Source organism: Anomalospiza imberbis, chromosome 5 (assembly GCF_031753505.1).
Source record: "Anomalospiza imberbis isolate Cuckoo-Finch-1a 21T00152 chromosome 5, ASM3175350v1, whole genome shotgun sequence".
In the NCBI taxonomy this organism is placed as follows: domain Eukaryota; kingdom Metazoa; phylum Chordata; class Aves; order Passeriformes; family Viduidae; genus Anomalospiza; species Anomalospiza imberbis.
Window position 1 is genome coordinate 7,121,814 of NC_089685.1, and position 17,059 is coordinate 7,138,872.

The 17,059-nt window shown below is 41.0% G+C and overlaps 1 protein-coding gene across 3 annotated transcripts in view; it reads right to left on the bottom strand.

Moving 5' to 3' along the window:
- Nucleotides 1-17,059, bottom strand: part of FAM107B (family with sequence similarity 107 member B) — a 59,139-nt gene that overhangs the window by 19,176 nt on the left and 22,904 nt on the right. Inside the window, exon 1 of one of the 3 annotated variants that reach the window (XM_068189528.1) lies at nt 1,229-1,413. The exons of the other annotated variants lie outside the window; for them this stretch is intronic. The gene's annotated coding sequence lies outside the window, so the exon portion shown is untranslated. Of the gene's footprint in view, nt 1-1,228; nt 1,414-17,059 lie in introns of those variants that run through there. 3 annotated transcript variants of the gene reach the window in all.

Genomic DNA, 17,059 nt, shown 5'->3' on the forward strand with positions numbered 1-17,059 from the left:
CACAGGAAAGAAATAAAACCTTCACCTCAAGGAGTTAGCCTTGGCTCAGGCAACTACATCCGCATTCCAGCCTGCGCTGTGTCCACAAAGACACCCTTCTTTACCCAGACCTGTTTTATCCACTCTCAGCTGGCACAGATAAATTTTAGCATGAGGCTCTGCACTGCAACTCCGTGGAAAATGAAACCACTACAAAGGAGGGAAAACAAGACCTGAAGGAAAAAGCAAAAATGAGGACACCAGTACAGCTGATGACCAATCTTCCAAAAGTGAGGTAGAGTAAGAAATTTTTCAAAAAGGCTGTTCCACACCCTACTCATGACCTTAACCAAGAGCACGATGCTCTAATGGTTTAAAAGGATTGAGTGGGTGTTAGAATGTATGGCAGCCAGCACAAGCCTCCTGGAAGCTACAAGTGGGCTTAGAACAGCCAAGCCAATACACATGACTATTAAAATACAAGTGATCAACAGGCGTTCTGCAAACACAACATGCCACAGGGCATGGAGAGGAACATCATCTGCTCACTGTTTGATGGGAAGAACGAGAGGTCTGAAACCCAGGATTTTACAGAAAATAAAAATGGAGAAAAATGTTGACACTCAGTCACATCTGTCAAATCTGGTGACTTTTCACTGGTGCTCTTGATGAGCAGCTACAGTCAGCAGCTTCTCCTGCAAGCTCATAAATCAGGAAGCTGTGGCACCAGGGCAGGGCTGAGTATCAGGCAGAAGGCTGCACATGAAAGGGCAGCGGAGCAGCCTCGCAGCTCAGGCGAAGGGCGTCGTTCTCTTAAAGAAACAAGCCTCCATCCGAACATGACTGATGTGTTATTCACACAACTGAGCTGCCTTAGGCTTCTGACCCTCCCTAGAATGAAGATCCCAGAATGTCAATACCTAAAACAGAAGCCATGAACACAACGGAGATTTTAGCATATAGTTTGACAGAACAATTTGCTGCGTGTACGGTGACATAGGACTATTTCTAGGATGCTTACTGTCAACTTTTTCTCTTTCTTGTCTTTTTAGAAAGACTTGTAAAGGTTCAGGAAGGGAGAAACAGACCACCACTCCCTAATCCCTCCAGAAGGGAACTGCTTAACAAATTCCAAGTAGTTAGCAAAGAAGAGTAAGAAACTAGAAGGATGACCCCAATGCCTCCACAAAGGGATTGTTTGTTGAGCTTGTGAACCGGTGGCAGGAAAGGAATTTCCTACAATTGTTACCTTTCTGCTTGAGAGACAACCTGGAGGAAAGTCTCAGGCAGTCCTTCCTCAGCAGCACTTGTGAAGAGGGTGAGCTGGAGTTCGTAGGACCCCCCACTCTGCTCCTCACATCCTTCTCCAGCTCTTGAGAGAGGGCAGCTCACTTGCTTTGTGTCCTACAGAAGTGGAACTGAACTAGACCTGAACTTGAAATGAAAGAACTATGAATTATGCAATTTGAACAAGAAAAAACTCAGAGTAGTTCTAAGAGGCATTACAAGGATCTCCATCAAGTGGTTAAAACAAACCACCTGCATCCCAAAAATTCATACACTAGTTTACACTGGTCTCATAAAGGAAAATAATTGTGCAAGTGGGCTTAGAACACGCTTCCTTCTTCATGCTCAGAAATAAAGAAAAACCTTAAAGGATCCAAAAACCAAAGGGTTGCAAAACAAGACTTCAGCAGAGCCAAGAAAGGGCTGAAAGTCTTTCTCATAACATGCCTACAGCTGAGGAACAAAGGCAGTGTGAGGTCACAGCTTGGCTCCTGCTAGTCAAGGTTCACAAAAGCACACAGAGCTTCCAGAGAAGTGAGTGCCATTTGTCATTCACAGAGGGCCTGGAAGCCACATTTATGAAAGAGGCTGCTGCCAGCCCCAAGAGAAGAGGGCTTGAAAAAAGCCTCCTCACAAGCCTTGGAGCTCTCTTATTAACATCATTTCACAGGTGACTCAGCTTACTTTACAACAGGCAGGCTGAAAAGCTCTCCTCTAGCTGGGTTTTACAGCAGCTTAATTAACAGGATGAATACCTATTGATAGGCAATCACAACCTCCACTGCCAGCTGCACCTCTTCATGCCTGAAGCCAGTCCCACTCTTTGTTCTGCTGCTGAAAACACAACTTGGAGGGCTCTGAGCACCTGCTGGGCCTGCCAGCAGAGAGGGGAAACTTTCAGGCAAGCAAACTTTCTACAAACTGCATGTTAAAGGCTCCTTAAAAATGTCACCATGCAGTGTCCTTAGTAGGATACCATCTCACCGTCTCACACATTTGTAGAAGAAAGGAAAAAATGGCAAGAGGTGTTTCTGTCATCCTTTTCCTGATCTCCTTCAATAAGTAAATGAAAAATAAAAAATAAAACAACAACAACAACAAACACACAGAGAAAAACTGTAATTAAAATTCCAATGAGCCCATGTGACATCCAAGACTTTTAAAAAAGCACACCCCTGTTTTCCAAGCAGAAGCATTCCAACAAATGGTCACAGGTGAATAGTCAGCACTCCAAGTGGAAACATTGTGCCATGTCACATTGCTCAAGCGCTGCCTCTCATGCTTCCTATCATTAAATTAATTACTAGTTTTCTCTATGATTGCCTAACCTACAAAGATGAATGGACTTACTAGAGGAACTTTCTTTGTGACTAAAGGTGAAAGATAAATTGATATTTTATAAGCATCTCATGCATTGCTAATTCCTGGGCTTGCACCTCACTGAGGGAAAGGTGATCTGCAAATGTGAGCACTGTTCCCTAAAAAATAAAAGTAAGTAGAAGCCCCTTTACTGTAAAATCTTGATGTGTTACTAGTTCCATAAACCTGAGTACACCAGACCAAACTGCCATAACACTTTCAAACATTTTAACGCAAGTTGCTCAAGTTCCTACATACACCACAGCTGTCTCATCTTACAACACAATCACTTTCTCAACCTGTTTGCTTACCAAGCAGTGGAGAACTCCAGACTGCAAAGTAGAATATTAACATCTGCATCTTTTTTTTTTAATTAGACAAACATATTTTGCCATAACTCACTGAGGAATTGTATTTTGAAACTGCAAAAAATTATTGAACGAGGGGCATTCATCAAAATTTGAAGTAGCACTGTTCATTGTAACAGGCTTGGTCACATCAGAGACTCAGTCAGTAGGAAAGCTGCCCCACAATTACAGTGAGGAACTGAGCCATGACAGAAGAGAGAGGCTCTATTCTCAGCTTTACCAAAAACTAGATTTGTGATGCTGAGTAAGTTGCAGAGCCTTAAATTACTCTGGAACAAGCTGTGGTTGTCAGAGCAAGACAACATTTTGGATACCAAATGCAGAGAAAGCAAGACAAGCTTTTTTGGATGAGTAAATCAATAAGAAACATCATCAATTACAACAACACTATGCTTTGTTCTATTATAGGCAGCATTTTGTCAGACATTTTGGAGCCATTTCATGTTAACCACTCTTTTTTTTTAGGATTGAACAAAGGCTTGCTTTAGAATCAAGAGGCAAAATCCAAACAGGTAATTTGCTGAAATAAGTTTAGAAAATTAAACTGATGATGTTTAAAAGAAAGTACAAAGTTATGGATTAAGAGATAAGCAGAATAAAATTTAGAAAGATGTTAGAGTTAATAACACAGAGGCTGTGAACTTCTTGGTGCTGCAAAACAAACGCCAGGGATTTACAAGTCTCATGCCTGAAGGATTGATGCTATTTTCACCCCAAGCCTATTTTTATGAATTTCTTCCTTCCCAAGCTATTACCAAAGTCCCCAGTGATTTTTTTTTTATTTGTCTGTGGATTTATCATCTCAATGACAAAAAGAGACACATTAAACACATGCTTTTTTTAAGCTACACTAGTAAATATGTTCTCAGAAATGACTCCAAGACAAAAATCCACATTGAAAAGCTGGAATGAGAGCTGGGACCCTGAGGGCTTTCCTATCCCACTGGTGAATACAGCACGTTCTTTTTGAGCATGTTCATAAGAAGACAGAGAGCTGTTTGTCAAAATCTGTCCTCTAAAACAGCATGTATTCCTCAACAGCCTCAGTGCTCAGCAGGGTGTAAATACTGCACCTTCACCACTTCCCCAATTTGAGTTCAACACATACATTAGTGTTTAAGATTGAAGCAAATGCTTGCTATAATTAAGTCCCATTTCATCTAAGAATGTTAATAGTCATGTGAACGTTAACAAACCAGCCATAACTTTTTCCATATCATTGAGATATGTGATGTTGAACACAAGATTCTGACCTGATACAATGAACCCAGCAGCCTGCCTGCACAGAGGATTTGGTCCCACTGATCCCCACAAAGGACCAGAAAAGCTGCACAGAAACACAGCAACAGGATCCACTTCCAGTTTAGAAGGGCATTCATTTATGCAAGCTAGGATAGCAGAAGCAATCCAGAAGCCTTCCCCTGCAGAGATTTGTCATTCATACTTCTTGTTTTCACACCTGCACCTTTCCAGCACTGCTGAGAGCAGCAACACCACAGGTACCAATGGCAGCACACTGCAATTGGCAAATGAAGATGGTGAATGTGGACTGAACACAGTGTCTGCTCATCCAGATGTGCATCTTAAGGATCTTTCCAGCAGACAACACTCTGCTCCAGCCAGTCCCAGCTCCTCATACTAGAGAAACTCTAGAGCAGCTCATGCTGTACCTGCATGAGCAAACGACCCTATAAGGAAGCAAAACCCTCAGAAGAGACAGGCACAGTCAGCTGGGATTGCAGCTTCTGTGCAATGTGTTTGTGAAAATCAGCACAGGGATCTGTCTGTACCAGTATCAAGCAAAGTTACACCGGAGTGGGAACAGCTGTACCAGCAAAACCACAATTGGCTGGTACAGAGACTCAGATCCCTTGAACCCTAAAGAACAACTTGTATGAAAAGATTAGAGTCCCAGTAACTCTGAAATTACAAAATATCAATCCTATTTGAGTTTCATTAGACCCCATGTTATACATTTATTTTACAAATGGCAATTGGAACAAAAATTAGAGCAACCTCACTGTTCACACATACTTGAGGGTGTCACTATGCTCCATTAGTCTACACAGACGACTGAATCATTATCCCCACTTTATACACTGTGTCTTCCTGGAAGCCAAAGGCCTTTGGGACTTACAAATAATAGAACTTTGGCAAATTTTACTGACTGGGCTCAGCCAACATTGTGTCCTTACAGGGAGGCACTGTCAGCTCATCTTTCACACAAAGGTAACATCCTGCTCACATTTTAAGTTAACTGTTCAGTTGATTTCCCAGATAAAAAAGATGTTGGTTGCCACCTTCATCCCCAAACCTGACCTTGCCAGCACTGCTAACCTGTTTGCTGCAAATTGGGCTGCATGCGATACAGTATTATGTGCCTTTGAGCAGGGTGACTGCCACCCCATGAGAGCCCAGCAGCATGGCACTATCTCAATATGTAGCTAAGCCATCAATCCCATAGTTTTGGGTGAAACATCCTCTTTTCAAGAGCTATTTCCCTCTTACCAACACTTAATTACACATACACCTCAGGCCCTGGTGGAATAAACAGCAAGTCTTTGTGGCTGGGCAAGGGTGCAGGTTTTGAAAAGTGCATGTCTACAAATCAATTCTGATCTGCACCCTACTGCGCTCAGTGCTTTCCTATGGCTTCCATTCAACATAAACATTAACAAGCATTGAAAACACAGTGCTTCCAGGAAAACAGTGTTTAGTTAAATTCACACAGTGATAAAAATTACAATAAGAACATTAAAAGTTTGAAATCAATGGAAGAACTTTCCCACACAATAACAGCAGCTTAACTAAAGTGCATGCCAGCAAATGCGCCTGTGCACCCTCAGTACTACTCTCACTAGTAGGGAGGTAACAAATTTGTAGTTTTATAGTAGAGCCAAGATGGGTAAGTTTGTAAAGGCTACATCACAGACTCTTTATCAGGAAAAGAGATCTATGCAGATTTCAAAGATTTTTATCCCATCCAGGGTTTTTTTTTTCTATTGTTAGAAAGTGCGTATATCCATTTAGTAGAAAACCTTTAAACATGTCTTTTAAACATCCCTTTCCAAAAACCTCCCATGGGACAGCTTCATTACTTCAACAAGTGACTCGAGAAGCAGGAGGTGACAGTGTATTAAATGAGTAAGGTAGACACAGGAGGCCAAGGCAACAAGAATTTCATCCAATTTCTCACACCTCATTCTACCCTTCCTTACATCAGATGAATCAGCATTGTTCAGCTGCAACTGCCGGCTCTAAATCTTACCCAAATGCCTCAGCTAAAAATTAAAGACATCAACCACTTGTCACTCTCTTGCTTAAGATCTTTTATGCATCCCACTCTAATCCTTATTTATACCATTATGATTATTATCTAATTACAAACAATGGCTTGATTAAAACATACATATTTATAGAAGCATTCATGTCACCTACCTTTAGGCCTTTAACTGCTGCAGCTAAAATGGGAAAGCAAGCTCCTTATAGCATTAGCATGGTTATCCAGAGGGCAAATCAAAGCAGTTATGTTCAGCACTAAAGTCAAATATCATCACTCTCAAGCAGCTTCCAGACACTCTCACCTTCCACCACTGAGGTTATCAGAACTCCAGAGAATCTAGATTCCCAAACGGCTTTTTTAAAGCAATGGGCAAGGTTCCTTCAAAAATCAAATGAGTTAGAAACTGCAGCTCAGATTTCATAAACTACAGCAGTACTGAACAAATCCAACCTGCCACTGCTTTTTACACTATCTCCAGCATGCCTGTTACTTCCAGATTCACATACAGTATGATGTAAACCAAGGGAAAATACTCAGTTTAATCATTTCCTGTATTATTCACCACATTGTGTGCAATACCTTGTGGATTAATTATCCAGATAACAAAATGACTGCAAGTGCCTTTAATGCTGTCGGTCTGAAGTAGTGATCTAAATACTGAGAGCAATGTACTCCTGTGATCTACAGCATGAGAGCTGAACTGAAGAAAAAACCCCCTACTACCTGCTACACAAGAGTGATAAAAGACCCTTCCTCCCTGTACAGGAAGGCGAGTAAACCATTAAGCAATTGTGGAAAGTCCCAAAGATTGGGAAAATCAAAAAGAGAAAAGGGCTTTCAAACCTAGAAACCAAACTGTTTAAAGGAATGGAGAGAAGGGTCACCAGGAAAGAATTTTTTTATGATGAAGGTAGTGAGACCCTGGCACAGGTCATCCACAGAAGCTCTGAATGCCCCATCACTGGAAGTGTTCAAAGTCAGATTGGATAGAGTTTTGATAAACACAATCGAGTGAAAGATGTCCCTACCCACTGCAGGGGAGTTGGACTAGATGAACTGCAAAGGTCTCTTCCAACTCAAAGCCTTCCATGACTCTCTGAATGATGACATTTATATGAGGAGGGGATAAACACATTTTTTGGGTGCTTGTGCACAGAAGCAGTCCACCAGTGAGAGAGATGCTGCTCCTCTCCTGGAGCCAGGACATCCACACAAGTGAAGGAAGCCCTTGAGTGGAATTACTGCTCTCCCCAGCCACAGATATGGCCACATACCACTACCCGTAACACAGCTGGAAACATCTCATTTCTGTGTGTCCTGGTTAAGCAAGAGGCACAAATTTCTGTTTGAAAGCAATCTAAACCGCACCACTGGAAATACCCGTAGAAAAATTTCTGTTATTTCCAGGCCACCAAACACAAGTAGCACTCACTAGTTTACTACTCTGGTTTCCAATTTAAGAAATGCCTTTAATGGAAACACTTTCTTGAATGCATACCAAATGCCACTGAACATAATTGTGCCTAAACTGCACCTCCTAGAGAGCTCCACTTTAAAATCAACTCTGAGCATGTTGTAACCTAAAAAGGGAAGAGAGGAGGGGGAAAAAAAACAAAGAGGAAAAGAGGAAGAAACTTTCTCTGTGGCATTTTTCTTTCTCGGAACACAGGAAGAAACAGGTGTTGGTATAAGCAGAAAGGAAGACATCTCACAGATTCAAAACCAAGTGCTATCAGCAAAAATATCAGATTATTGAGGCAGAAAGAGAGAGGAAGTTGCAAAACTGCCTAACATTTCAAGAAGGTCTGAAGCTTTTCACTCAGTGTTGTAGCTGGGGAAAACAAACATACACTTTGAGCATCATACAGAGGTTTGGACTAGAAGGGAACTCAAAAGATCATCTTGTTCCAACACCCCTGCCATGGGCAGGGACACCTTCCACTAGGCTAGGTTGCTCAAAACCCTGCTTAGCCTGACTTTGAACACTTCCAGAGATGGCAAGAGACACCACTTCTCTGGGCAACTTATTCCAGCAATTCACCACCCTCACAGTAAAGAATTTCTTCCTAATACCTAATCTAAACCTGCCCTCCTCCAGTCTAAAGCCATTCTACCTTATCCAGTGTCCCTCTCCAGCTCTCTTGTAGCCACTTCAGGTACTGGAAGGGGCTATAAGGGGTCCCCAGAACCTTCCCTTCTCCAGGCTCGACAACCCCAACTCTCTAAGCTGTCTCCAGAGCAGAGATGCTCCAGCTCTTTGAGCATCTTTGGGCCTCTGGGTTCACTCCAACAGGCTCCTGTTCTTGTTACCTTGTGGGCCCCAGAGCAGGGGTACAGTTGGAATAGCAACTCATTAACAACAGTCAAATAAATGAAATGCTACATCTGTTGTTACAATTAAATTAACAAAGTACTGACAGAGCCATGCATGTTTTACCCTTGTGTAGCATGCCCTGGGTAAAGATGTTCTGTAGCTGTACATATTTCCTGTGTAATAAATTAAATACAAGCCAAATTTACCCTTCCTGCAATGCTATTAAAAATCAAGGACAATTACTCCAGGGATAAATCTGGCCCAGTAATGTTTTTTTCAACAAAAATGAGTTTCAGAATAAATTCTACTAAAATAAATCTGTGTGCAAATACTTGAAACATTTTCATTTTTGTTCCCAGAGCACTTGTTTAAAAATAAATTGGAACAGAGAGTTCCCACTGCTAAATAGATGGAAAAGGTCAAGACAGTGTTTCAGAATACTCTGTTTTCAGGTGGTCAACCTGATATTCTTACTGTCTGGTTCTGTGGGGGGTAGTTTTGTTGTGGTTAATGTTTCAATTTTTTTGTTTGTTTTCTGTGTAGGTTTTTTGGGGGGTGGAGAGGGATTGTGGGTTTTTTGTTTGGTTTGGGGATTTAGTTTTTTTTTATACCTAAGTATTTGCAATCTTTAATAAAGGCCACATTATATATGCAACTCAGATTGTGTACCATGAATTAAGGTGCTCAGAAATTAGGTGTACATAGAAAACCAGACCCATGAATTCAATATTTCAAATTTTTACATTGAGATTACACAATCAGACAAAATACAACTACAAACAGCATCAGGTTAGACTCTCAGCTGGCATGAGTTGGAGCCAGTCTACTAAAATCAATTTATTTTCCTCAGCTTATCTGACTCCTCAGGGAATGTGGGCAATATTAATACTGCAGCTCTCCACAAAGTCACACATGCAGAAGTGCTGGCGAGAGCAATGGCCTGGGGAACCTCACACGATGCTGCAGCCCCTCACGGATGCACCTGTAATGCTGCTCCCACAGAACACTGCATCAGCTACACTGATGGAGACAGCCCTAAAACACACACAAGTTGCTGAAAGCAATTTATCTACAGCAATTTGCACAGCCAGCAATCACCGTAATCACAATTTTGTTGAAACATGGGAAACTGGGCTGGAAGGAACTTCAAGAGGCCCCTCATCCCTTCCCTGCCCCAGGGCGAGCTGTAGCACACCTATACAGCCCTGAAGTCTTCTCCTGCCAAAGACGTTTTTGAGCCAAAATTTTTCATTTGTGATCTTAATCCAAAACAAGATGTGACTTAAACCCAGTTGTTCACCTGATTTTAAGCCCCAGGCATTGACATTTAATGCTAATGAATATACAGAACATCTGGCTGGTTAAGATCCAATGTGAGCAGAGCTGAGCCTTCACCACCATGGGGACAGCAGAAGATATAAACAGGTAGATTAACAATTTCTTTAGAGCAAGAGTCAAACATAGCAGAAATTTAAAAATCTGTTCAGAAATTTAAAAATCTCAATGGAGATTTTTTTAAATCTCCATTGCAGGAGGTATTTTTAGCATATCTGGAGGAGACCACAGAGTTCATGAGAAAACCTGCAATGCTCTCACTGAGGCCATCATCTCCAGTACATGCACTGAGAGGAGAAGGTATTCCCACTGCCATACAGAAGAGGCCACTCTGTTCCCAGAGAGGTCTTCTGTCCTGCCTTGCACTGACCAAGTCTGGTTTTAACCTCCCCAGCTTTTACAAGTTTGTCATAAAATCCCCTTGCCGTGGCAGAGGGACATGTACCCCTGTTTTCCCACCAGAAAGTCACAGGCTCAGGAGAGAGTCCCGTGGAGCAGAGAACGTGTGGCTCCTCTGTCTTCCAAACCTCACAGGCCACAAATTCAGAGGTAAAGAGTCTGTGGAGGGAAGGGGAGGCAGGCAGGGAAAGCTATTCAATAAGCCATTTTGCAAAAATAGTACTTGGATGGCTCTCAGGAGCACAGAAGAATTCAGGACTAACAGCTACTGGTGACACTTCAATGGTAAGGTAAGGGGAGAAGGGTCTGAACATCAGATCCAAGTCTTAAAAAAGTTTTATTAAAGCAAGGCCTCAATTCTTGTAACAAGGCACTGCAGCTTATTTAAAGAAAATAATGCACTAATAAGAACATTTATTTCCTTCCTCATAGGAAGGATTCCAGGCATAGAATCACTAGGATCTGTTTGGAAGTGTTTCCACTGCTTCTGCCAGTCCTGAAAACAATCATGTATTCGTGTTGAGAGGCAACTCAGTTTTCTCATTGTGATTCTAAACCAGAATATATATTGCTTCTATTTTTTCCCCTATATACTTTTTTCATGCAATTATTTAAACAACTCCCCAGTCCCCTGGGACTCAGTTTATGGCAATAATTGAGCGAGCTTTTTTCCTTTCAGATGTTCTGTTTTTCAGGGCAAGATTCCTTTTTGTGTTTATGATCCTTTTTTAATTATGCAAAAGCCAAGGCAAAAGTGTAATAAAAAACGCAGTGACTATGTTGCTTATTTTTATACTCTGACATTTTCATTTCATGTCATTAAGGAGTCTAATCAATCTCTCTTGCATTACACACATATCACATTCCTAACTAGTAGCAATTAGAAATAGATAGCCATTTGCTTTCTCCCAGAATTGTAGAAAATTCATGCCACTTGTCACAAAAAGGGTTCAGACTACAAAGAGCAACACACAAAACACTAAATATTTTAATTTGACACCATTCTTCATGCAGTTCTCAAATCAAAAGCAACAGTGTTAAATTCTATTATTAGTCTCCTGCTCGGATCACCGCTTTGAATAAAGGCATTAATGACATGGAGACCTGCAAAGCATTTTCTTAGAAACCAGAGAATCACTAAATTAAACAATTTGGATGTTAGCATTAAAAATCCCCAGAAAATTGCGTACTCACCAAGAAAAGGCAAAAGTATTGAACAAGAAGCATCTGTAGTGGCTCTGTCACTTTCTGTACAAGTGACAGGCAGGGTATCTCCCTTGACTCATAACAGACATTGTACCCACTGTGGTCAGGAGCTGCACTGGCAGATTTCCATCCCAGAGCACAGATTCTCACAGCTGCCCATGCACAGGACTTTCTTGCTCTCTCCCAACACGCTTCCCCTTGTTTTTGGAAAGGCGACAAGCACAGTTGTCCCAGTTAAGCCGGAGGTGTCCTTCATACCCTCCCGAAGACCCAACCAGTCCCACTTTGGCAGCTGCTATAAAAACAACTGCTCCCCATGTACAAGGAGCATCCAGTTGCTGCAACAGCCAGCTCTGACCCAACTGATGGAAAGGAGAAATGGCAATGTGTCCTTATATTGATTACAGAAGTCTGCCTTTAATTCCATTTGAGAGCTCGTCCCTATCTATTTGGTTTATTTGGTGCATCAGGCACTTTTTCCTTAAAAAGTTCAAATGCATGGAAAAAAAGGAGGTAGAAGCTGGAGTAACACTGATCTCTTCAATATCTGTATAACTAGAAGTGGCTGTATCACATACAGAGTCATAAGTCATGCCCCTGTACCATTCCCATTGTTGCCCATTGCTCATGTGCTGTGACATAGAGACTGTGACAACGGCAAAGATGGACACGGAGCACTGAAGACTCTGTGATTCAGTCTCAGCTCTCAACCACCTACACAGATGTCACAACCATTTCATAAAAACATCTGCCTGTTCTACATCTGTGTTAATGGGGAGAGAAAAAAGCCAAGTCTCGCAGAAGTGCAGAGTTCAGACAACAATAAAACAGGTCACTGATCAGAGAACTCTCCAGGCATATTCAGTGTGAAAGACAGCATGAATGTTGTTCCCTCTCGAGGTAACCAGACAGACAGTGATGCCTCCTGCAGAACTGGCTCACAACAAGCAAGTGACCATGTGGGATCCAGGACTTTTGCATACAAAGCCATTTAAATTGAATCCCATAGAGTATAGGCAGGGGTGGGTGTACAAGAGCAGCACAACTGTTAGCTGCCACTTTACCTGAATCTTGGATAAAATGCCCATGACCAGCAATCCCTGAGATTTCCAAGGCTGAGTTAGGAAAGTCTAACAGCTCACCAGCTGCTACTAAAACCTAGGCTTCATGACAAGTTAAGAAAATACCAGGTAATTTTTTTCTTATTAAGTCCCAATTTACCATTGAAGAAAGCAATCCCTTAAGGCCCAGTCTGTCCAAGAGGGATGGAGAGCTTTCAGTAGTGAGCAATTAACCTCACAGTCACCAAAATGTGAAGTTTCATTTAGCACTTGAAATTTTTTATGCCTTTCTAAATTCTTTACATAATCTGTGCATTAGCAAGTGTGAGTTATAGTTTGTTGTTTCATAAAGTAAACTAAATATAAAACCAATAATTAAGACTGAAATAAAAAATTGCAGATTTTGAATACTGATGGTTATGCCTCAACTATATTTGTATTCTCTTCCAAGTGCTGAGTAGATCAAAACCCAGGGAAAAATACATACTTGTAGGCCAGATCTTTCAGCAGGTGTATGGTCTGAACAACTCTTCTTATATAATTACACTGCCAAATACTTGATGAAAAGAATTGAGTGGATGTCAGCATATGCTTCTTGTAAAACAGACAAGAGGACCTTTGTCAGACCAGAATTAAATTAAGATTCACTATAGGAACTGTATCATACAGTTTAAAAGAAAACCACAAACACATGTGCAGGGCTGAAAATGAGAGTAAAAACCTTGAGAAGAAATGTCAGCTGAGGTCTGTTCCTTGCACAGAAGGAGACTGAACAGCAAGGGATACTATTATCCATTGCATCCAGAGAGCTGGCAGGCTTGTTGCTCAAAAGCAGCTGCTTGAATATTTAGCTTGAAAGGCAGACTATTCCTTGCATTTTCTCTGGTGTGGCTTTCAGCTGCACAGCAGTACCAAACAGCATCGTGCTTCCTGCAGAACCAGAGTGCCTTTGGGCTGGGTACAAACTGCACATGGTTTATAGGGCACCCTGAAGGGGAGACCACAGCACTGCACTGATGCCAGAGGGGCCTGGAAGCTGGTGTGGAATTTCTAAGGATGTTGGCTCAGTACGTTCAGATCAGCAGGGTGGTTGACATGATCCATTCTCAGTGCTGGCTATTTTGTCACAGAGAAAGACAAAGAAGGATGGGAGCAGTGAGAGACAGCGAAGGACTCCTACACTGAGAGATGCACACAATATTGGTCCATGCTTGTCGGAGCTGGGTATGACAGATACTAACTCCAACAGCCTGCACTAAACATACTGGGTGTGCAGCCTACACATCTGCCAGTTTTCCTGCTAGGTACTGAAAAGCAGCATCCATCTAATCACTCACCAGCAGTAATTCCCTTTCCTGCTTCAATCTTCTGTTACATACTGTCACCCAGTCCCAGAGACTTAAAATGCATTAATTAACAATATCTTACTTTTATATTTGAACAGTGGAACAAATAACTGAAAAATTGAAACAAAGAAAAAGGGGAACAATTTTGAGTTCACGAACTGAAAATGATTTGCAAAGCAGTAATTCAGCTTAGTGTGCAATTTAACACACATGCAGAGACATAGGTTTTCCACATATTAAAATAATGCTACTAATTAAATGTTACTAATGCATAAAAGATGTGCTCAGCTCTCCTTTGAAAAGCCTACCATGCAAGTAGACACCTATTAAATACAGAGACAACTGTAGTCAGACACAATATGGCAATTTCATTCTAACACAAATCTTGCTGGCACAGAGGCTGAAGTCACACATTTTCAAGAAGAGCTTCCAGACTTTTCCTGGTGTGAATATTTAATGTTTTGAGAGAAGCAAGAGGATTTTGTATTTAGAAGTTACTCCACTAGAAGCACTCTCTTTTATCTTTAGTGTTTTGCTTTAAATTATGAATAATCAACTTGTAAGATTGCTCACAAAATCTCCAACCCCTGAAGAAGCAAATAAGAACTCAATCAGAAAGCTGTGGGCAAACGGGATTAGCAGTCTGACTTGCAAGGGAGAATTGCCTGTTAAAAAAAGGCAGAATCATGTTTCCATGTGGAAAATGTTAAAGCTATTGTAACTAAATATAACAACCCAAAGTTTCCCCCTCTATTTTATTTCCAATAATACACACACTCATCTCTGCTTGTTCCACTAGATAACACTGGGTAGCAGAACCAGTCATGTTCTTGTTCAAAATCCCCTGGGATCTGAGCCTTCCTTCCCAGGTTCCCCCAGAGGGGAGCAGCAATGCCAGGACCACAAGGAAATAGGCAGGCATGTGCCAGAGAAAGAGGAATAGGAAATATCTGCATGTGGCTTTCACACCCATCTTTGGTACAGGCCTCAAAATATCCACAAAATAGCCAAAATTCCCATACAGATCTGAACGAGAGAGGAGAGAGGGAAAGACTCAAGTATCAGGATGTTCCAATTTGGAAATGTCATTGAGAATGATAAATTTGAGCTAATTAAAAGGGGGTGGGGGGTGATGGGGGAGCATAAAAATCAAGCAAAGAATATCCATGTCAGATTTCACCTAGATGGCAAGACAGGAGCATTTATTCTGCCACACTGAGATATTCTATAATCACAGTCATTGTCACACAGCTGAAAGATGTGCAGGAAGTGTTGCCGCTTCATCCTTGTACCATTCTCTGTTACTGCACCCTCTGCCATCCAAATTCCCAGTTCCTCTCACGCTTTACAAAATGTCAGTGCAGAGACTTCTAGGAATTTGGGCTAAGTTCAAGAATCTCCATCTGCTCCTGTTGGAGAGGGATGAGATCAGACTGTAAATGAGTGGCAGACTCCTAGCAAGGAGACACGTGAATACTATTTGGACACGTATGAAAGTCAGTCCCAGCCTTCTTAATTTAAATTAAAAACTTTAGACTCTCCTCTGTCTCTCTGTAATGAAACATTCATATAATCAGTTATTCATCCATTAGGTTAAGTGCATGTATAGGCAAGTACTCTCAAGACATTTCATTAATCTACATTTATCTTAAAGCTGTTTAGAATTGCAGACGTGCATCCACAAGATGAGTTCTTCAAGACTTAAAAGCAATTAGGTCTTGAGAAAAGTGGCTTTGGTAGCACATGTTCTCACAGTTATTTAAATAAATTCAAATCAAATATAAGTTGAAATCCACATGAGGTTTCTCATTAGACACCAGTGTTTTTTCAAGTTTCCAGAGCCTTTTTGCAGTGCTTTGCACCGTGTATGTAGGAGCATGCACCTGTGCTGGTAGTCAGCTTGCAGAAGGGCTCCCCTTGCAAGCCTACACACACAACACGGGTTCATAAACTGAATTTATAACACTTCCTTGTTATAGCTGGTAGCATTATGGAAATATATATATACACAAAAGGTGTCACTTTCTGGAAAAGTTTCTCCCCACCTGACTGGTTATCATGGTAGCCCAGGACTAAAGTCAGGAGTAGAAACATGGTGTTCATCCACTAACATGCTCCAATTTATCTTCATGGCACTCTGGAGAGCTGACATAAAGCCTCCTTATTTTGTAAGAAGGTGAACATTAAAAAAAATACTAAAAAATCCAAATCAGAAATCAACTTACTTAAGGAATTAGGTAGAACAGGAAACTCAAAGTGGACCATGAAAGTCCAAAGTGAGCTCTGTAAAATAAGCCCTTCTGCATTTCACTAATTCTTACACTTCTAGATGTGCAGTAATTTCAAATCCTGCCTACTTAAACTGTAAGATAAGACTCGTGAATTTTACATCATTGGAAAAAGATGACCCTAACTCTGGCAGAGCGTATTAGAATTCCTTGTAATCTCAAGTGTCAATCTTGCTTACATCTATTTGTTTTCCTTTTAAGTCCGCAAATGGACTTAAAAAGAGAATAAACAGCCCATTTCTTGGCCACAAATGTGGCCAAAAAACCACAATGTGATTACATTTTGTGTGTGGGTAAGGCCTGCTGGTTTAAAACATACACATAAACACACAGATACATATGCACATACATAGGCACACATACTGCTTTTGTAAATAATCAGAACAGTCTTGATGAATCACTTCCATTTGATATTTTTACAGTGTTTCTTGTAAAAAACCTTCCCTGAATGTGCAAACAATTAAGAAAATATGTGAAAAACAAAGTCTGATTGGCAGACTAAAGTTGGAGGCTGAGTTACATGTAAGCCTGTTTAGCATTAGTACCAGAGATCCCTTCTCACTCTAAAAATCTGACATATCATTTGCTTTATTAGATCTAGATCAATTATTCATTTAATTTACATTAAAAATATGAAATTAAAAATTAATACAGGTAATTTAGAATTGAAGTCATGCAAAGACAGTACTTCTTTTTTAATAGACTTTCATTTGGGAAGTGAATATCACTGCACACTGCTGAAATCCTACAACAGTCCACAAGGCCAGCACTGGAATCTGTCAGTACAACCATTAAGATTTCATTCACTAGGAGCTGATTAACTCAAGTCTTCCT